The 22,035-nt window shown below is 47.5% G+C and overlaps 1 long non-coding RNA gene across 1 annotated transcript; it reads right to left on the reverse strand.

Moving 5' to 3' along the window:
* Positions 1–4,120: 4,120 nt before the first annotated feature.
* LOC109554703 (uncharacterized) lies at positions 4,121–21,044 on the reverse strand. Its single transcript, XR_002180194.2, has 5 exons — positions 20,875–21,044; positions 19,478–19,612; positions 14,614–14,666; positions 4,426–4,554; positions 4,121–4,316 (listed from the first exon to the last, which is right to left on the reverse strand). It is a non-coding gene; the product is annotated as an uncharacterized lncRNA (long non-coding RNA).
* Positions 21,045–22,035: the final 991 nt, after the last annotated feature.

A 22,035-nucleotide genomic window follows, 5' to 3' on the forward strand; every position in this document is an offset into this window, starting at 1 on the left:
GCTCACCACGTGGTGCTCCACAGCCTTGTTCATCCTCTTTCCTGGGAGCCTAAGAGCAGGAACAAGGGTGATCACTAACTGCAGACACCCCACCCTAATCTTTCCCCAAATCTATGGTCTCCTGTCTATAGGGTAATTGCAAACGCTAACCCCAACCCTACTGGAGAACTGGAGAAACCACAAAGTCATGCCCCTCCTCCTTCCCCACACTCCCACTTTGCACCCCTGTCCTCAAGGCAGGTGATGGAGGCAGGGCAGACTCACATTCATTCATTCCCTCTTTCCACAGGTAAAGACTACACTTCACCTGCTCCACCTCTAGAGAGGGGAGAGGACCACCCCCAGCAAACCTTTACACAGTCCTCAAGCTCTTTGAGATTAGATTCTGGTGGGGGAGACAGGCAGTAATCAAACAATCACACCAATAGACACCTAACTGCTGGAAGGGAAACCAAGAGGGGTTATGAAGAATTTAACGGGGACCTGATGTGAAACACGGGGTGGGCAGAGACAGGGACGGGGTGCGGCTCAGCCTTTTCTCTGGAGGTTGTGTTAATGGAGGACTGAAGACTGCCCAGCGCTGAACAGAGGAAGGGCATTCCCGGGCATAGCGTTTGTGCTGCCTCAGCCTTCATCCCTCGCCTTCGCCTCCCTACCACCTCCAGAGGGCTGCCATCGCTCTCTTCCTAGCATCCTGCTGCCCTGAATTCATCCAGTAGCAAACTGCCTGCTCAGTGCCAGGCCCCTGCCAGGAGAAACAGAGCCAGTGGGAGATACAAATTGAGATTTGTTGCAGAGAATTGGATCCTGGGATTGTGGGGCTGGGCGGACAGTCAGGAAGGACATGCTGGATCTTCCAGGCTTGGATCTGCCATGCATGGGGGAGTTTCTTCTTCACCAGGGAATCCTTTCAACTGATTGGATCACATCCCACCCAGGTTATCCAGGAAAATCTCCCTCACCTAACAGTCAACTGACTGTGGATCCAATCACAGCCACACAATACCTTCATAGCCACACGCAGATTAGTGTTTGATTGAATAACCGGCAATAGTAGCCTCACCAAACTGACACCTTCTAAGGCTATCCCAGACACACAGACACAAAGAAGTTGCAGAGAGGGGTAGATGTAGAATTATCTTTGGCTGGTGCGAAGAGGGATCACCTGCAAACAACCACACATTAAGGAATTTTATTCTGCTCCAGCAACTAACCTTGATTGAGTGTTTTCACTGCACCAGCCACCATCCTAGTTCTTTTATAAGAAATCCTCACAAAAGTGAGTTTATGGTTGAGGAAACTCAAACACAGAGAGGTTACCTAATTTACTGAAGTCACACAGCAAGGGGGTGGCAGAACCAGAAATTATCCTCAGTCAGATGCCAGACCCTGAACTGATGACCACTCTGCAGTGCTCCCTCTGTCAGTTTATTTATGTCAGAGGTGACTGACCAATTTGTTAGCACCATCCCTTAGTCCTCCAGGATCTCATAAGGAAAGGTCTGGGGTTGCCCCAATTTTACAGATCACTGCAGCCTCAAGAGGTTGTGTAATGCAACTCCTAGGTGGCAGAAGTGGGACTCAAGCCTTTGTTTGATTGGCTGCCAAGTCCAGCCCCTTCACCTCCTTGAAACAGAGATAGAAAAGCCCTTCTTGAATGGCTGTGGGGAGTGAGAAATAAACACGGGACAACATATGAAATTAGGACACACAGGGCAGGGTGTGGTGGAAACACAGAGGGGACAGGGCAGTCAGGGCCATGCTGCAGGAGGACAGGAGAGCTGAGCCTCACACGGGGGAATTGTGTCCTGACAGAGGGAAATGGTGTGGGCAAAGACACTGGAGGGAGGGGAGAGGGAATTACGGCCTCCACATGTAGGAAGTCCCCTTTACAAAGAGGTTAATGCCCAAAGTCAGTGAGGGTCAGATAAAATCTTCCTGGGTAGTTCAAATGGTAAAGAATATGCCTGCAATGCGGGAGACCTGGGTTCGATCCCTGGGTCAGGAAGATCCCCTGGAGAAGGGCATGGCAACCCACTCCAGTATTCTTGCCTGAAGAATTCCATGGACAAAGGAAGCCTGGTGGACTACAGTCCATGGGGTCAAAAAGAGTCAGACATGATTGAGCAACTGACACGCACAGGGACTGAATGTTTGTGTCCCCACCCAAATTCACATTTGAGACTCTATTTGTGTCCCCACCCAAATTCACATTTGAGAATCCCCCATGTGATGGTGTTGGAGATGGGGTTTCTGGGGGGTCCTTAGGGCATGACGGTGGTGTCCTCATGATGGGATTAGTGCCCTTAGAAGAGACAGGAAAGACCTTGCAACTCCCTCTGTTCTTTTTTGGGCAGTTTGCACTGAGTCTTTGTTGGCACACACGGGTTCTTTAGTTGTGGCAAGCAGGCTTATTTTCCCTGAGGCATGTGGAATCTTAATTCCCAGACTAGAGATTGAACTTGCATCCCCTGCATTGGAAGGAAGATTCTTAACCAATGGACCATAAGGGAAGTCCCATTCTTTCTCTGTTCTTGACTATGTGAAGTTACATTGAGAAGGCAGCCAGCTGCTGACCAGGAGGGGGGCCCTCACCAGAACCTGACTTGTTAACACCCTGAAGTCAGATTTCCAGGCTGCAGTAACTGGAGAAGTAAATATATGCTGGTTGAGTTACCCAGTCTATGGTCCTCTATTACAGCAGCCTGAGCAGGCTAAGACAATCATGTAGGGTCCAAGTCGAGTAGGGACTTGTCCTCAAATGCCATCAATTACCCTGAAGTCCAGGTAAGACAAACCAGACCAACCAGGGAGCAGCATATCCACTTCCATCAGAGCTCATTCTGGGGCATCAGCTTGTGGACAAGGTGATGGGGAAACAGAGCAGGACCCTGTGGTCCTTGTCCCACGTGTTCTCAGGCTGCTTTTTGTCTGCAGACAGCCTTTGTTGTTGGTGTTTGGTCGCTACATCATGTCCAACTCTTGGCGACCCCACAGACTGCAGCATGCCAGCCTTCCCTATCCTTCACTGTCTCTCGGAGTTTGCTCAAATTCATGTTCATCATGGATCACTGCCTTGTCATTGCTAAGGGGCTTGTGTAACTCAATGAAGCTACAAGCCATGCCGTGCAGGGTCACCCAGGATGAACTGGTCATAGTGAAGTATTCTGACAAAACATGGTCCACTGGAGGTGGGAATGGCAAACCACTCCAGTGTCCTTGCCTCGAGAGCCCCCATGAACAGTATGAAAAGGAAAACCTTTAGCCAAAGAATAAGTTTAATCTGAGAAGTGGGAATATGCAGAAACAAAGGGAAACAGTCCAACAGGACTAAATAATAATAGTTGAATCATTAAACATAGTCAAGGACATTTAGTTCCTTCTTAAGGGCTATAGATAATATTCTGAGCCACATCCTGTGAGCTGTCTTGTAAATACTGAAACCCCCACCATGTGGAAGATGTTAACTACATGATAACCAGGCTGTAGCCATGACATAAGCTGCCACAATTCCAAGAGCTGGGTTCAAGGAAATGGGAACAAACAGACCCTAGAAGTGAAGATTAACTGTACCTCTACCCCAAATCCCTGAGAAATCCCTCTGGAGGAGTTTCCAGGAGCTGGACCTTCCCTCTTGTCTGGGAGAACTTGGCTTAGGAGGCTCTGAGGAAGGGGAAGGAAGGAAGGAAGATGGGAGCAGGGGGTCCCCTGACAGCCTGACTCATTGGGGGCCCACACACCTGTGATTCCAGAGAGCATGCCCCTGGCCTTAGGGGCACGGCTGGTTTCTGGGGGCCAGAAGGAAGCCTGGGAAATTTGTCTGTTACACATACCTCCAGAGTGGTCTTTGCAGCCGCTAGAGGACCCCACCATTCTTCTCCTCTCCTTTCCAGAATTGCCTCACTGCAACCACAGGACATCTGGTGTCCCCCTCCCCTGACACACAGAGTCCTGTGTCTCCACTCCATTGTCTATCTGGTTCTTCTGCCTGGAAAGCCCCCAGCCCCAGAGTGCACCCCCTCATATACCTCTGTGGGACCCCCTTACCCACACTCCTCTCCTTCATAACACACTGGCTCTCAGAGTGTGCCCCCTCTTTTTTAAATTAACTGATATGAATACATGTTTTTTTTTTTCTGTTATTTTATTTTTATTTATTTTTTTCCTCACTTCGCAGGATCTTATTTCCCCAACCAGGGATCAAACCTGTGCCCTCTGCAGCTGAAGCATGGATTCTTAACCTCTGGAGCACCAGGGAAATTCCTGCTGTTCATTTTCAGGGTTTAAAACTCAGAGCCTTTCAGGGGTCAGGTACACTGTATAAATGAGTGAAGAAAGTGGGTATAAGTCAACATAAATGGCTGCAACTGGAGAGGGCTTCCGCCTTCCAAAGTCATGTAACTTCCAAAAAGTTGAAATGAGTACCTGCTGGTCAGACAAGGCCTGTGAAACAGGAAGGTGCTTCTGAGGGTCACAGATGCCCGTCCTCTCATCTATGTGCATCTTCCCCACCAGACCACATGCTCCTTCAGCATGGAGACATCTTTTATTGCTCTGTTTGTAAAATAAACCAGACAGTAAGGACAATAGGGTTCAACCAGCAATGGCAACACAACTCTTACCAAATCTCTGCCTTAGTTTGGATATAAATCGGGCACCCCAGAGGGGAGATTTCCTGGCTGTCCAGTGGCTAAGACTCCATGTTCCCAATGCAGGGGGTCCAGGTGTGATCCCTAGTCAGGGAACTAGATTCCACATGCCACAACTAACAGTTCACACGCCTCAAGGAAGATTAATGATCCCAGTAAATAAGTAAGTACACCTGATGCGAAGAGTCGACTCATTGGAAAAGACCCTAATGTTTGGGAAAGATCGAAGGCAAAAGGAGAAGAGGGTGGCAGAGGATGAGATACTTAGATAGTATCACAACTCAATAGACATAAATCTGAGTCAACTCCGGGAGATGGTCAGGGACAGGAAAGCCTGGAGTGCTGCAGTCCATGGGGTCTCAAAGAGTTGTCGTACATGACTTAGTGACTGAACAACAACTTTTAAAATTTTGTATTAAAAAAATAAAAAAAAGTGTGTCTTAGAGGGTGCAAGGTATAGTTGGGAGCATTACTGAATTTGTAGATTGATGTCTTCACTCTCCTGGAAATTGTCTTCCCTGGTCATCCTCTGTACTAGTCCCTTCAGAACATTCCAGTCATCTTGCTGGCATCTCTGTTTGCTGGGAAACTCCATCTGAATGTGCATGAGGCACTCAAATTGGACATGGAGTGGAATTTTCATTCTTCTCTGTTCTACTGTAGCGTGAGCCAGAGGGGTGCCCCACTCTATAGCAATGTGCACAGAATTTACAGAAATTAAGAGAGCAGGGGACACAGTAAAATAGATACAAAATTCAATAAAAGTAAACTTTGGAGAGCAATGAATGAGGCTAGGAGAGAGGAAATCCCAAAAGTGAGGCTGCTGGACAGCCTGCATCAATGGGTCCCAACAGCAACAGAAGACACACTCAACATGGGAAATGGGAATAGGGTTTAAAGAAAAGACTGTTACAAAGACAAGGGCAGGGTTTAGGAAAAGGGATAAAGGTGATATCCTAGGCCATTAATTCTAGGGGGCTGTTGTCCTCAACAGAGGATGTAGCCAATCCTTGGTGACCTGGGAGGGAAGGTGGGATGGAGAGAATAAATACCCCAGCTTCACTCTCCCTTCTCCCTGAGATTTCCTTCCAGCATCTCTCGTTGGCTGAAACCAACAGGAAGCTGGCCCATAGAGGGCCTGCTGTTGCAGTCATCCTCCTGGGATCCTGGGTGTAGAACAGGAGGGAGATGATGGGAAAGTGATCCCAGAGTGGCACACGTGGAGACTCTAAGACAGCACTGGGATGTTAGCACACTGGTTGCCCCAAATCATCTGCAAATTCTTCCCTTTGCCTCTACGAAGACAGCCTCCCAACTCCTGCTCTGTTTGGTTCTCTCTTGTCATCAGGTGCCTGAACAGATCTAACATCAGCCCCTGCCTTAATCCTCCAGCTCCTGCTCAACGAATCTCAATGTCCGCACTAGAAGGGACCTCAGACATCAACTCGTCTACTTCCCCCCTCCCCTTTAAGCAGAAGAGGAAACTGAGGCTGAGGGAAATGACCAGTCCGAGGATTAGAAGGCGAATAGAGGAAGAACAGGGACTAGCCTTCAGGCTGCACAAACGCCACTACAGACCTCTGTGTGTGTACACTGAATGAGAAGCATGTCAGTGCTTCTGCAGCCACGTCAGTGCCTGGGGAGGCAGGAAAACATAGGTAAGAATCTTAAATGTGTTAGCTACGGAACTTTTTGAAAGTCTTCTGTAGATGAGAAAGATAAAGGACAAAACAAATAAAGGTACGTTTATGGTAATAAACTTAAGACCTCCCTGGTGGCTCAGACGGTAAAGCATCTGCCTACAATGTGAGAGATCTGGGTTTGATCCCTGGGAAGATCCTCTGGAGAAGGAAATAGCAACCCACTCCAGTACTCTTGCCTGGAAAATCCCCTGGATGGAAGAGCCTGGTAGGCTACAGTCCGTGGGGTCTCAAAGAGTGACTTTGTCTTACTTCACCTTAGCTTATGGTAATAAAATACCATCTTTATCTATTTTGTCCTTTATGTGTCTTGTCTACAGAAGACTTTGCTTTTAAAAAGTTCTGCTGCTAAAACACTGAAGATTCTTGCCTATGTATTCCTGCCTCCCCAGGCACTGACGTGGCTACCGTGCTTTTCATTTACTGTGCACCCACAGATGTCTCTGGTGACGTGTGTGCAGCCTGAGGGCTAGTCCCAGTTCTTTCACAGGGGCTTCTGTGGTGGCTTAGAGGGTAGAGTCTGCCTGAATGCAGGAGACCTGGGTTTGACCCCTGGGTTGGGAAGATCTCCTGGAGAAGGGAATGGCTACCCACTCTAGTATTCTGGCCTGGAGAATTTCATGGACAGAGAAGCCCAGCAGGCTACAGTCCACGGGATCACAGAGTCAGACACAACTGAGTGACTAACAGGGTGAAAAGAGCCGGCTTAAAACTAAATATTAAAAAAAAAAAAAAAAAAAACTAAGATCAGGGCATCCAGTCCCATTCAGTTCCGTTCAGTTCAGTTCAGTCACTCAGTCGTGTCTGACTCTTTGCGACCCCATGAATCGCAGCACACCAGGCCTCCCTGTCCATCACCAACTCCCGGAGTTCACTCAAACTCACGTCCATTGAGTCGGTGATGCCATCCAGCCATCTCATCTTCCGTCGTCCCCTTTTCCTCCTGCCCCCAATCCCTCCCAGCATCAGAGTCTTTTCCAATGAGTCAACTCTTCACACGAGGTGGCCAAAGTACTGGAGTTTCATCTTTAGCATCATTCCTTCCAAAGAACACCCAGGACTGATCTCCTCTAGAATGGACTGGTTGGATCTCCTTGCAGTCCAAGGGACTCTCAAGAGTCTTCTCCAACACCACAGTTCAAAAGCATCAATTCTTCAGTCCCATTACCTCATGGCAAATAGAGGAGGGAAACGTGGAAGTAGTGATAGATTTCCTCTTCTTGGGCTGCCTAATTGTGAAGCCCAGTCTGCCTAATTCCAAAGGCCAGGCTCCTGGCCACTTAGAGAAGACACATTGGGAGGCCCTTGCACATCCAGGGATGATGTAGGAGGCATCCAGGACACAGGGTACCCCTACCTCTTAGCAGACCTCCCAAGGGAAGCTGCAGGCTCCCCTGAAGCCCTATTTCTGCCAAAGAGGTGGAGGCTAGTTCTTGTTTTAAATATTCACACCACAAATCACCCAACAAAACAGACCCAAAATTATTTCACTGTCTCTGGGAGATGGTGAGGGACAGGGAGGCCTGGTATGCTGCAGTCCATAGGGTCACAGAGTCAGACATGACTTGGTGGCTGGACAACAACAACAATGAAAGTTCCTCCAGTTCTCCTGTTTTGTGTCTAAAAAGCACACCTGCATGTGTGAATGAGTGTGTTTGATGTCAGGAACTTCTGATGGGTCCAAGGATTTGATGATGTCATTGATAAAGTCAAGGATACCATGTGCCAGCGCCGACTGTGTGCCTGGCCCCATCACAGGTCTTTACACTCGTATCTTAGGCCATCCTGTAAATACAGAAGTTGCTGACATAGGTGCTGGTCTTTTCCCCACTTCACACGAGAAGGAACTAAGGCTTGGAGAGGTAAATGACAGCCCGCACCCGCTACCCGGCACACACAGCTGAGTGATGGACCACCAGACTCCAGAGCCAGCTCATCTAATGCTTAGGTGTATACCAGCTCTGGTACTTGCAAGCTGTGTGGCCTTCAGTGATTCACTTCTCCTCTCTGTTTCTCTAAACTTGAGAAGTAGTTCATTTCACAGGATTGTCAAGAAGACTACATAAAAACTGCAGAAAGAGTGAATGCATCCATGACTGAAAGAATAAACTGGGGGAAAATATAAGCTATAATTATTTCATAGTCTACAAGGAGCTATGTGAATGTTAGCTATGAGCAGACAGCTGGACATATTGCTGGGTACATACAGTGGTGCCTGATGTGATGAACTCAGATCATTCACTCCACACACTCAGTGAGCATCCATCTAGCCCTTCACTAGTTCACTGATGACCCCCTGATAATCTCCTCTGTGCCCAATACTATGATAAACTGAGAAGAGAAACCGATATGTCTTTAAGTCAGTGGTTTTCAAACTTGAATGGGCATCAGAATCACCTAGAGGGGTTGTTAAAACACAGATTGTCTGGCCCCATTTCCAAAATGTCTAATTTAGCAGGGTGGGGGTGGGACCTCATAATTTACAATTCTAACAAATTCCCAGGTGATGCTGCTGTGGTCTCCAGGGACCACAGTTGGAGAAATATTGCTTTAAATCAGCAAATATTAACTGAGTGTCTATTAGTGTGTTTACTAGTGTTTAAGAACTGGGCTTTATGTATGTTATATCCTTTGATACAGTGGCTCTGTACAATTGTATCTGTGCAAACTAGCTAATGGAGGATTGATACTGAACCTCCCTATAACTCCCAGAATGGCCAGGAATGCAAGCCTCCTGGTGAACATTCTCCTACCACTCTTGGGATCTTTGTATACCTGCTCCTGCAGAATGAAATCCACAAGAGAAAGCACTCCATGGGAGCCCTCCATCCCACCATGACTGCCAGGTGTGAATGCACAGGTTGTACACTGTACAACTCAGATGTCATCATGCCCACAGACAAATAATGCAAACGGCACCCCTTGGAATCACCATTCCACCCCAACTCCTGAGAGTCGCACAGACAAATATGAACCACTGGTGACTGCTGCAGGAAACTCTCCGGAAAGCATGAGTGGGATGGAGTGGGGGGGTGGAAACTTGGAGAGAGGGTGGAGGAAGTGGTTTGGTGATGGTGGAGAGTGGGGGTTTCAGGGCCTTATTTCCTCAGGAGGTCATCCTCATGTCACCGCTGAGTCCCAGTAGTCCCCTGGGGTGAGGCTCACCTCTTTTCCATGCAAAGCCAAACATCGTCTTCCTGGGAAGGATAATAACATCAACAGCCCTGCCTCCCTGAGCTTTTGCTGTGCCTGGCACAGTGCTAAGTACATTTCAACATTTAACCTTCTCAGTAATCCTAGGATGTAAATATTGTTTCTCCCATTTGACCCTTTTGGAAACTTAACTGAGGTTAAGTGATTTGCCCAAGGACTCCCAATTAGTAAACAGGGAGGTGTGAATTTACACCTGGCTGTTCTAGAGGCTTCCAGAGCCCTTCCCCAGCCTTGCTTCCTCCTGGGTGACTGTTTCCTTTCTGATTTATCTGTGTGAACATACGATGGCCCAGGGCACTCAGGTATCGGTTGCAGCGATAGTGATGGTGATGATCATAACCTCCATTTACCAAGCCATTCTGGTGTGCCAGGCACTCTGCAAGGCCCAGGATGAACATTACCTCAAGTCCTTACCGTGTCCCCACAAGTTCCTTTATTATTACATCAACAGCACAGATAAAGAAATTGACACCCAGGAGATAATGTACTGATAATATGGTGGTTCAGAGCACACACCCAGGGACCAAACTTTCCAGGTTTGACTCCAGCTCTTCCTTCCTCTAGCTGTGTGACCTTTGGCAAGTTACTTAAGTCACTTAACCTCTCTGGCCCCTCATTTCCTCATCTACAAACTGGGATAATGATAGTTCCCACCTTATAGGGTGTGTTAAGGAATAAATAAGTCATATATGTATATGTGTGTGTGTATATATATATATTTGTTGTTGTTTAGTCACTAAGTTAATAGTCACAGCTAAATAAATAGCTGTGAAAAGAAGAGAAATGAAAAGCAAAGGAGAAAAAGAAAGATATAAGCATCTGAATGCAGAGTTGCAAATAATAGCAAGGAAAGATAAGAAAGCCTTCCTCAGTGATCAATGCAAAGACATAGAGGAAAACAACAGAATGGGAAAGACTAGACATCTCTTCAAGAAAATTAGAGATACCAAGCGAACATTTCATGCAAAGATGGGCTCGATAAAGGACAAAAATGATATGGACCTAACAGAAGCAGAAGATATTAAGAAGAGGTGGTAAGAATACACAGAAGAACTGTACAAAAAAGATCTTCATGACCCAGATAATCACGATGGTGTGATCACTGACCTAGAGCCAGACATCCTGGAATGTGAAGTCAAGTGGGCCTTAGAAAGCATCACTACGAACAAAGCTAGTGGAGGTGATGGAATTCCAGTTGAGCTATTTCAAATCCTGGAAGATGATGCCGTGAAAGTGCTGCACTCAATATGCCAGAAAATTTGGAAAAGAGCAGTGGCCACAGGACTGGAAAAGGTCAGTTTTCATTCCAATCCCAAAGAAAGGCAATGCCAAAGAATGCTCAAGCTACCACACAATTGCACTCATCTCACATGCTAGTAAAGTAATGCTCAAAATTCTCCAAGCCAGGCTTCAGCAATACATGAACTGTGAACTTTCAGATGTTCAAGCTGGTTTTAGAAAAGGCAGAGGAACCAGAGATCAAATTGCCAACATCGGCTGGATCATGGAAAAAGTAAGAGAGTTCCAGAAAAACATCTATTTCTGCTTTATTGACTATGCCAAAGCCTTTGACTATGCCAAAGCCTTTGACTGTGTGGATCACAATTAACTGTAGAAAATTCATAAAGAGATGGGAATACCAGACCAACTGACCTGCCCCCTGAGAAACCTATATGCAGGTCAGGAAGCAACAGTTAGAACTGGACATGGAACAACAGACTGGTTCCAAATAGGAAAAGGAGTACATCAAGGCTGTATATTGTCACCCTGCTTATTTAATTTATATGCAGAGTACATCATGAGAAACACTGGGCTGGATGAACCACAGACTGGAATCAAGATTGCCGGGAGAAATATCAATCACCTCAGATATGCAGATGACACCACCCTAATGGCAGAAAGTGAAGAGGAACTAAAGAGCCTCTTGTTGAAAGTGAAAGAGGAGAGTGAAAAAGTTGGCTTAAAGTTCAACATTCAGAAAACGAAGATCATGGCATCTGGTCCCACCACTTCATGGGAAATAAATGGGGAAACAGTGGAAACAGTGTCAGACTTTATTTTGGGGGGCTCCAAAATCACTGCAGATGGTGATTTCAGCCATGAAATTAAAAGATGCTTACTCCTTGGAAGGAAAGTTATGACCAACATAGATAGCATATTCAAAAGCAGAGACATTACTTTGCCAACAAAGGTCCGTCTAGTCAAGGCTATGGTTTTTCCAGTAGTCATGTATGGATGTGAGAGTTGGACTGTGAAGAAAGCTCAGCACCAGAGAATTGATGCTTTTGAAATGTAGTGTTTGAGAAGACTCTTGAGAGTCCCTTGGACTGCAAGGAGGTTCAACCAGTCCATCCTAAAGGAGATCAGTCCTGTGTGCTCTTTGGAAGGACTGATGCTAAGGCTGAAACTCCAATACTTTGGCCGCCTCATGCGAAGAGTTGACTCATTGGAAAAGACCCTAATGCTGGGAGGGATTGGGGGCAGGAGGAGAAGGGGACGACAGAGGATGAGATGGCTGGATGGCATCACCAACTCGATGGACATGAGTTTGAGTGAACTCTGGGATTTGGTGATGGACAGGGAGGCCTGGCGTGCTGCGATTCATGGGGTCACAAAGAGTCAGACGTGACTGAGTGACTGAACTGAACTGAGTCACTAAGTTGTGTTTGACTCTAGTGACCCTGTGCACTGTAGACCACCAGGCTCCTCTGTCTATGGGGTTTCCCAAGCAATAATACTGGAGTGGTTTGCCATTTCCTTCTCCAGGGGATCTTCCTGACCCAGGGATAGAACCTATGTTTCCTGCTTAGCAGGAGAGTTCTTTACCACTGTACCACCTGGGAAGCCCTAATATATATGTTTGTAACAGTAGCTTAGCATAGTAACAGCTTCTGGAAAACCCAAGATCTCTCACTGGTAAATGGGCTTCCCAGATGGCTCAGCAGTAAAGAATCTGCTTGAAATGCAGGAGACATGGGTTAATCCCTGGGTTAGGAAGAACAGACCCAGGGTAGGTTAAAAGGTTGGTACCCTTTGAACTAATAACCTTCCAATATTTGTTTACGATGAAGAAATCATTTTTCCACTAGCGAAAACTGTAACCCTTCTTTCTTTATGTTCAAAATAGAGTTGTATCATGTGCACCAAATAGAACTCTAGTTATTTGGAGTTGTCTTTCTTCTGGTTCTTCCACCACTCTAACTGGAGAGTATTCCTCACTCAATTCCAGACTGCAGAGGTGACTTGCTGGGGGATAGTAACAAATCTTTTTCCAAATATAGCAGCCAGGTGTTTTCAGGTGTCCATGGTTTACTGTTATTCTCCCTGGAGTTTTCTTTTGCAACCAAACAGCTTTTTAGGAGTCGTTTTAAAGGCTTGTAGATATGTTCTTGGTAAAGAGCCTATTGCTGTGCACTATTTAGTTTCAGAATCTGGGCTTCCCAGTAATGCCCATTCCAGGGGCTGTCAGCTGACGGGTCTCAGGCTCTAACAGGCCAATGGATATAGCATCTTGCTATGCGCATCATAAAAACACCCCCATGAAGGTGGGCTGGTGCTAGGGAGGAGAAGTTTTTCTTCTTATTTAAGGTATTATCTACTTAAGTATTTAATTATCTACCTAAGGATATTAGAGCAAAAGGGACACTAATTTCCTTTCCACCAGCTGTGTGAGGATTTACAGGTGGAAATCCGAGTTAACTGGAAGCAGATCTCTGATGAATCCCTGTAATGTTTCAGTATTCCTCAGAGTCAGCTGGGGAAGCTGCCCACCTGGACAGTCTCTCAATCCCCCCGGACCTGCCTCCCTCAGGAAGTCCTCCTAGATATCTCCTCACCCTCAGGAGCCTCAGTGGGTGAAACCCTACAGGTTTGTGACTGGGCCTCACATGCCTCTCTGGGCTGTTTGTCTTACCTCTCCAGCTGGACTCAACATAGCTTGACAACAGCATCCCCATCTCACATTTATCTGTGGTTCCCATGATACCCAGCACACAGAAGGCACAAAGAGATTGCCTAAATTGATTATTTTTCTTTTCTTTGGCTGTACCATGCGACTTTCAGGATCTTAGTTCTTCAATCAAGGATTGAACCTGTCCCCTTGGCAGTGAAAATACAGAGTCCTAACTGGACCTCCAGGGAACCCCCTGAATCAATTCGTATTAAGATTGATTCTAAATTGATTCTAGACTGATTCTAGATTGATCCTTTAGAGAGTGTCCAGGAAAAAATTAATCACACAAACTTCTTAGCATAGACCTGAAATCCCTCAACTACTCATCATACAATTAATGATTCTCTTTTCCTTTAAGAAAAGCTTGGGACTCTCAACTATGAACTATTAGCCCTTAACTCTTTTGAGTGTGTTAGTCACTCAGTTGTGTCTGACTCTTTGCAACCAGATGGGCTATATAAACCCACCAAGTTCTTCTGTCCATGGGATTCTCCAGGCAAGAATACTGGAATGGGTTGCCATTCCCTTCTCCAGGGGATTTTCCAGTCCCAGGTATCAAACCTGGGCCTCCCACATTGCAGGCAGATTCTTTACCATCTGAGCCAGCAGGCAAATTTCCCTATTATTCTTACTTCTTATCTAGTCTGTTCTCTACTATGATTCTCAGGAAATTTCCACTTCAATATGAGCTTGCCATTAGCTAAAAAATCATTTCCTATTATAATAACTAGAACCTGGTAATGTTAATGAAATTGTCTTGAGAAATCATTATCAGAATGATTGTGTCCATCAATGTGTCCACCTGATGTTTCATATGCATTCACTCATTCGTTCAACGACTATTTATTGAGCAACTGCTAACTGCCAAGCATTTACTAGTCTGGGCTCTAAGAATATAGTAACATACAAAATAGAAAAAAAAAATCCTGTCCAAGGGAAACTGACATTCTAGTCAGTGAGAAATAAAAAATAAACAAGTAGGCAAGTCAAATATATTAATATATTGTGACTAGAGAACAAGGAAAGGCTTGCTATTCAATCTGCCTCTAATGAAGTCATGAGGCTCCAATTGGGTGTCATCCTTGCCAATCATACATACCCTGGGAGAAGGTGCAAAAAAGGCCACAAGACATTCTCTCTTGAGACAGACTCCTGTTTAAGAGAAAATACCTCCTGTTACAGTTAGTACTGCTGTATAACAAAAGCAACCATTTTATCATGCTCACAGATTCTGGGGCGCAGAACTTGGACATGGCATAGTGGGGAGAGGTTGTCTCTGCTCCACGATTTCTGGGACTTCTGCTGGGAAGACTCAAAGTGGGCAGTGACCTGACAGGTGGTGGCTAGAATCCTCTGGAAGCACCTTTGCTCATGCCTGTCAGACAATGTGGGTTGTCAGCTGGGACCTCAGCTGGGCTGTCAGCTGGATCACCTTCACCAGACTCTCCATGTGGTCTCTTCATATGGGGTGATTTTGGCTTCCTCACTGTGTGGTGACTAAGTTCCAAGAGCAAGCACCCCATAAAAGTCAGGCAGAAGCACATGGGATTCTTATGATCTAAGCTCAGAAGTCACAAAGCAACAGTTCTGCCATAATCTTTTTGCCAAGGCAATCACAAAGGTCTATCCAGGTTCAGGGATTGGGGGAGAGGGGGCAGGGCACAGACCCTACCACTCAAGGGAAAAGGTGTCAAGGTCACATTGGAAGAAGAGCCCATGGATGGGAGATACCATTGCAGCCAACTTCTAAAACTGCAGTCTTCTAAAACACCTTCTGTGACTAATTTCAACAACCAAAAAACTGGGGGGTATGTAGATCTACCCAGAGTCATCCCACAGGCAGAGAACTGAAACTGCTCAAGCAGAAAGTGATAACATCTGAGGGTTATGTAATATTTTATTTTGAACAGAAAACAAAAGAGCGGTGGAATAACCCTTTAGTCGTCCAGCCCTGCTCTGTGTGGAAGGCTTACAATTTCTTAATGACCTGAAATTTCTGTCTTGGGACTTATTTTTAAAGAATGAAAAATTAGGCCTAGGCTAAATAAAGAGTTAATTTTTTAATTTAGGTCAAGTGCTTAAAACATAAGACGCAAAGAGGTGTGGGCAAAGGCACCTTGGGAGGCAGAGTCATGGATTCCAATCCATTCTCTGCCTTTTCCCAACTGCCTGTCCCTGGACACGGTCCTTCACCTCTAAAAACCAGGGTGGTAGGGTTAATTTCCTCATGAGGTTTCCTGAGATTAAATGAGATAATACCTGCAAACGCCCTCCATGCTGGGCAGCCACTCTGGACAGAATCTTTATCTTTTAAACTGCTAATGGAACAGGTGTATTTTTGTATTTTTTAATCTATAGCAATAAAATGTCTTCTCATCAATGTTGCTATAATTTTTACATCCTTAAAATCTGGCATAGGGACTTCCCTAGTGGTCCAGAGGCTAAGACTTGGAGCCCCCAGTGCAGGGGGCTCCAGATTCAATCCCTGATCAGGGAACTAGATTTCACATGCCACAACTAAGAGTTCACATGCTGCAACTAAAGATCCCGAGTGTAGGAACTAAGAACCACACAGCTAAGTAAATAAATAAAATTTTGAAAGAAAAAAATTTATCATAAACACTGTGCTTTTAAATCTGTAAGCATAGGAATGGGCCTTTAGGGTGAAATGATCTATATGTTTCTACAACAATCCTTCAGTAGAGCAAGCCTTGGGGGTGTGAGGTCTGAAAGGATGAGCCTGGCTGGTCCACTGAGCTCTGGGAGCATGAACTTACGGATGCAGAGTGAGAGGAACAGAGAAGCAAGATTAGTGACTAAGGGAAAACCTCAATGCTGCTCAGTCTGATACAGGGCTGATTTTTGTTCACCGCTAGAGTATGCAGAGGTGGAGAGAGAGTGAAGATTCTCCCACCAAAGGGCCAGCAGATGCCCATCCTCAAGTTGGGACCTCATTGGCCAGTGCGTCAGAAAAGGGGCCTCATGATTTGTTCCTTGGTCACCAAGGCAAGTTCTCTAGGGGTTGCCTTGGAGACGAGACTGCCATATTGGATGGGGGAGATAACCCTCGCCGGAGAAGATATGGCATCAAGGAGGGACCAGAGCTGTAGAGAAACCAAATATTAGAGGAAATGAGAGGAGAGGGATAAGTGAACAGTGAGGAAGGGAGGGGAAGTGACTCACTGTGAAACTCTGTAGTTATCCTGGTCTCAGGAACTGAGTTGGGTGTGAGGGTGGGGGAGGGGTGCCTGCCTGTCTGTCAAGCTTGCCTTCCATCCATAAGGATGAAGCCCCCAGCTGTCATGTGTCCAGGGTCTGTAGCTCAGCCATCTAAACTCAGCCCCATGAAGCTGAGATGGCTCACAGCCAGGGGATGGCAGTCAGATTTTGAGTTGAGAAGTTCTGAGCTTAGGTTCTGCCACTTAACATCCACATGATTCAGCAAGACATATAACCTCTCTGTGATGCTATTTCCTCACCTGTGATGGGGCATGAGCTTCTGTGTCTCGCTTCTTGGGGTATCTTCCTCCCAGTTGGCATGGGTGTGAAACAGGAATGACAATTCCTGCTCAGCCTTTTTCAAAGGGCAGTTCTGAGACTCAAGTGTTTAATATCTGTGCCGCCAAGACACTGTAAGTGCCACTGAAGCAGGGACCATGACTGCCCTGCTCCCTGCTGTACTCTTAGTTCCTCTAGAGTAAACATTCCATCAATATTTGGTGAGTGAGTAAATAGGAGGATGATGGGAACTCAGGCTGTGAGCCATCCAACCAGGTAAAGCAGGAAAGCTTTCACTCCTTCTGCAGGACACAGGTCCTCCAAGTGTGGCCCACAAACCAACAGCCGAATCGCCTGGGATTTGTAGAAATGCAGAATCCCAGGCCTACTCCAGACCTACTGAATCATCATGTCTGGGGTCAGGGCCCAGAAACCTGGGTTTCAGCAAATCCTCTGTGTGATTCTGAAGCTCACCCGAGTTTGAGAAGCATTGCTGTTGGACACCGTGGAGTGAGGGTGAGATGGGGCATGAGCTTCCATGCCCCCCTTCTTGGAGTGCCTTCCTCCCACCAGGCACAAGTGTTCATTCCCCAGCCCACCCCAACCCTTGCTTGGTCTGCCCAGAGCAGGGGAATAGGCTGTGGAAGCTGTGCTGGGGGGTGGAGGGGGGCCAGCAGGAGGAGGTCTTGCTACCACACATATGGTAGCATGTCCACACCTTCCTGTTTCAGCAAAACCTGCAGATGCTGAGAGGGGATCAGGAGATAAGCTTTGCCGGTACACAAGAGCTTTGCAAAGGAGTCCTTTACCAATCCAGCCAGCCTCTCTGTACCCCAGCAATACCCAAGGTCCCAGGTGCCACTCCTGCCCTTCTTTCCCCCTGGTCCCTCTGCTGAAGTCTCTGCCCCGTCCTGTTGAGGACTGGAAACTCCCTACAAGCTGCTGGGAACACACAAAAAAGATAAACCTCCAAGATAAGAGCCTGTGATAAGAACTGATGCGATAACTCCACTCTTACTGCAGGTTCTCAGTAGAGCCTGATTCACAGTGCCCAGAGCAGCTGTTCACACACGCAAAGGAGGAGGGGTGGCAAACACTGAAGGAGGAGAGATGGGTCTCCCAAAAGGTCAAAGCAAAACACAACAAGGCCAAACGACAAGTCCTGCACTTGTCCAGAAAGGCCAGCAGCTCACGTCCAGCATCCTGGGATCGGCAGCTGGAACCAGATGGAGGAGTTCAATTGGCAGATGCCTGTTGAGAAAGGGGATGGCTGCCTGGCTGTAGTGACAGGAACCATGGAGCAGGGAGGGGACAAGTCCACTCAGCTCTCTGTGGGGCGGTCAACCCTGGGTACCTGTGGGAGCCCTGGACATCACATTCTGGAAGGTTGTAGACAACCAGTGTCTTCTCCAAGGACTGACTGTGTTGTGGGAAAGACAACTAGAAGAGCAGATGTCTGGTCAGGACAAAAGGCAAGTCTAAGGAAGCTACAGGATAAATGTCTTCAAATACTTGAGAACTCTTGAGCGGAAGAGAAAGCATCCTGGACCCATGTGACCCAGTGAAGGTCAAGCAGGGGCAGCCCAAGTCTGGAGATGCCGCCTCCTCATCCAGGTCCTGTCCTCACTCCCGCCATGCTCAGCCACGTCCCAGTCGCCAGATCCACCCTCCCAGACCAAGAAATTCCTTACAAGTCCTCAGCCGGTTTCCTGATCCTGAGCACAGTGGATGTGAGAGTGGGGGCTTGGATTTAGAATCAGGAAACCCCAAGTTCCAGCCCTGACCCCACACCTTGCAGTGAATCTTTGGGTCACCTTGTACCAAATCACAGCCTCTCCCAGCCTTGGATTTCCTTGTGGGTAAGCTGGGGAGGTTCCTCCCTGCCCCTTCCCTCATCCAGCCAGTGCTGCAACCCACCTCCTGCACCAGAGCCCCAGGGGATTAAATGAGCACCCAGGGGAGACGGACACTAAGTGCTCTGGGAGTGCCTTAGGTGATGTGACTGCCAGGATCCATTCCCCCACCATCTCCGATCTTGGTGCTGAGCAGTGGGTAGAGGTCCCTGCCATTTCAAACCCTCCCAACAACAGTGCCCATGGCTGGGTGGAGGATTGATGGCTCCCAGACGAACACTTGACCCGTATCTTCCATCATCTGTGGGTACACGGTTTCCTTCAGTCAGCAGATCTTAGGTTACATAAAAAGCCAGGGTATTGCTCATTCAGCACACTCTGCCCTGCCCATGTATGCACTGGGCCTCAGCTGTGGTGGGGCTACCTGACACCCAGCATCTCCCAGTAAGCCAACCAGGATCAGTGTGAGGAACCAGTGAGGGAGGCCCACGGGAAGGGCAGTTGCAAGGCAACTAAGCTCGCCAGTTCTGGAATTGTAGTCCTTGCTCCTTGATGTAGAGTTATGTGTCTTTAGGCGAACACCTTAGCTTTTCTGTGCCTTGGTTCCCTTACCTGGATAACAGGGAGATTCACTCTTAAGAGTTGTGGCTCTGCAGTCAGAAGCCCACATGTAGATCCCACCTCCACATTTCTCTGCTGTGTGACCTTTACAAGTGTTCCAGCTTCTCTGTGCCTCAGCTTCTTTATCTGTGAAATGGGAGTAATAATAACAGCACCTGCCTCATCGGGTGGTTATAAGGACTAAATGGGCTTGTACATACAGTGTGCTTGAAAGAATGCCTGACTCAATAATTGCTTGCCCCAGAGTTTTTGGTTGAGTTTCTCCATAGCCACCTCAGGGACAAGGATTTAAATGCAAATAGTCTATTCAGAAAACGACCCCAGCAAGCACCTACAAGGGAGTGGGAAACTGAGGTGGGGACACAGAAGAAACCAAAAGACGTTGTATAAATGACCAGGTTTCTTCGTAAGAAATGGGGCTCAATCCTGCTTGGGCCTCTGGGAGTCTGTAGAAGACCCACCTTTGTCAGCATCCTTTCCCCCAAGATCAAGAGGTTGGTCTATCTGCAGCAGAAAGACAGGGAGCACAAGAGAACAGAGTCTCAACAGTGACTGCCATATGAAGCTTTTCTGAAAAAATTCAGGAGTGTCCCCGGGACCCCTGCACACCACTTATAATGACAATGACAAACTGAGCCCAGGTGGAAGAGAGGGTTCTGGGCCCTTACTTCACTTGATGCCTCCACTGGGGTTAGGGGCCTCCTTACCTGATCTGAAAGATGTCTGTAAAGCATTGCCTGCTCTTAAACCCCCTGGCAGGGATCTGAGATCACTCTCTGAAGTAAGTTTAAGCAGAACCAGGATAGGATCCAACTGGCATTTGAGAGTGGGCTCTGCAGGATGGGAACTCAGGAAGCAGGGAGAATGGAAGGGCCCCTGGGGTAGGGCGGGGTGGTATGCAGTCTCCTAAACAGCCCTGGTGTGGATCCCAGTGGCAGACCATTAAGGCCTCCAGGTTGGGGCAGGGAATTTAAGGAACTGAGACCTGGGGGTTGGAAGAGCTGGGCAAAGAAGGGACTGAGTTGCTTCTGCCATGGAGAGCTGCACTGCTGGCCTGGGGAAAAGCCTTGCTGCACGGCCTTCCTCAGTCCAGCAGTAAGGGGACCGGGGATGCTGAGCCTGTGGGTGGAGCCTCTGAGAGTGGCCAAGAAGGCAGGGACTGACACAGGATTTCAGTGCAAGGGTGCAACTATTTCTGACAACTTGGAAGAATACTGGTGAAGCCATGCCATCATCCTACCCTTATGAGAGGTAATTTCAACAAGCTAACCTCACTGGGAGGCACTTTGAAAGTTGTGTGGCACCAGCTAAGGGGTGAGACGTCTTAAGGGATCCTCACTCCTCTTTTTGATCATCCAGAAACCTTGCTGGGTTTTAATCCTCCTTACCTCCTCTCCATCAGCCGTCAAGACACCCGGGGCCCGATCTGACACTCTCACCCCTGCTCCAGTGTCGTGTCCACAGTGACTCAGCAGATGCGGGCTGTGCCCAGCACTGAAGCCCTTGGATGTCTGCCTGGCCTCTGAGCAGGCAGAGTCCTACTCTGGACAACTTCCCAGGCCTGTTCATAACTCCTTAGGTTAAATACTAATGGTTTCTAAAAGAAGTCGCTGGGACAGCAGGGCAGGGTGTCTGGATGCCTGAAGGGATCCCCAGGCAATTCCAAAAATACACTGGAAAAGAGCTGGAAGGTATGTGGTTGGGCGATTTCCAAGATGTTCTTCCTAAGAAAGGCAAGTGCTGTGAGTAACTCAAAGTCCCCATCTGGGTCTCACACAGAGGAGGGAAGGAGGCAGCCTCACACGTTGGGGCAGGGACAACTATGTTGGCTGAAAGAAAGCTCAGAGATGATCCGACTTCTGTTTCTAGAATGGAGAGGATACGCAGCTGAGCACCCGGGGGTGCCACAGTACAAACAAAGGTGGTACATCTCTCACTGGTCCCTTAACACTACGTGTAAAGCTGAAAATGTTGCAAAGGGAGAGCTGCAGATTTTATGCTTGAGCACAGAATGGGAGAAGAGAAAGCAAGGATTACACTTTCTTTTGGGGGGGCAGCACCACTCAGCATGAGGGATCTTAGTTTCCCCTTCAGGGATGAGGGATGGAACTCGTGCCCGCTGCAGTGGAAACTCTGAGTCTTAACCACCGGACCCAGGGAAGTCAAGTATTACATTTAACACACAATTCAGGACTTAAGAAATTTCCCACTTCCAGGATCCGCCAGCTACCACTCACTCTGGCGGTCAGGAGTACCCCGACAGGACCAAACTAGTGCAAAAGCATCCACATTTTGTACAAATGAGAAAATCGAGGACCCCTGTCCAATTGCACAGGAGTGAGTTAGCGGTAAAGTTTCCATCCAGCCTTGCCTTCAGATTCCCTGGATGTTTTCCCAATCCTCTTGTCTTCCAAAAATGGGTCCCTCTCTTCCTTTTTCCGCCTGCACATTCTCTTAGCCAGGAGACAGGGTTCTTAGGAAAAGCAACTGCGGGTCTTTATCTGGGACTCGTCAATCACAAGTAAATGCGCCAATGCGCTTTGCGCATG

This window comes from Bos indicus, chromosome 29, assembly GCF_029378745.1.
Source record: "Bos indicus isolate NIAB-ARS_2022 breed Sahiwal x Tharparkar chromosome 29, NIAB-ARS_B.indTharparkar_mat_pri_1.0, whole genome shotgun sequence".
Classification (NCBI taxonomy): Eukaryota; Metazoa; Chordata; class Mammalia; order Artiodactyla; family Bovidae; genus Bos; species Bos indicus.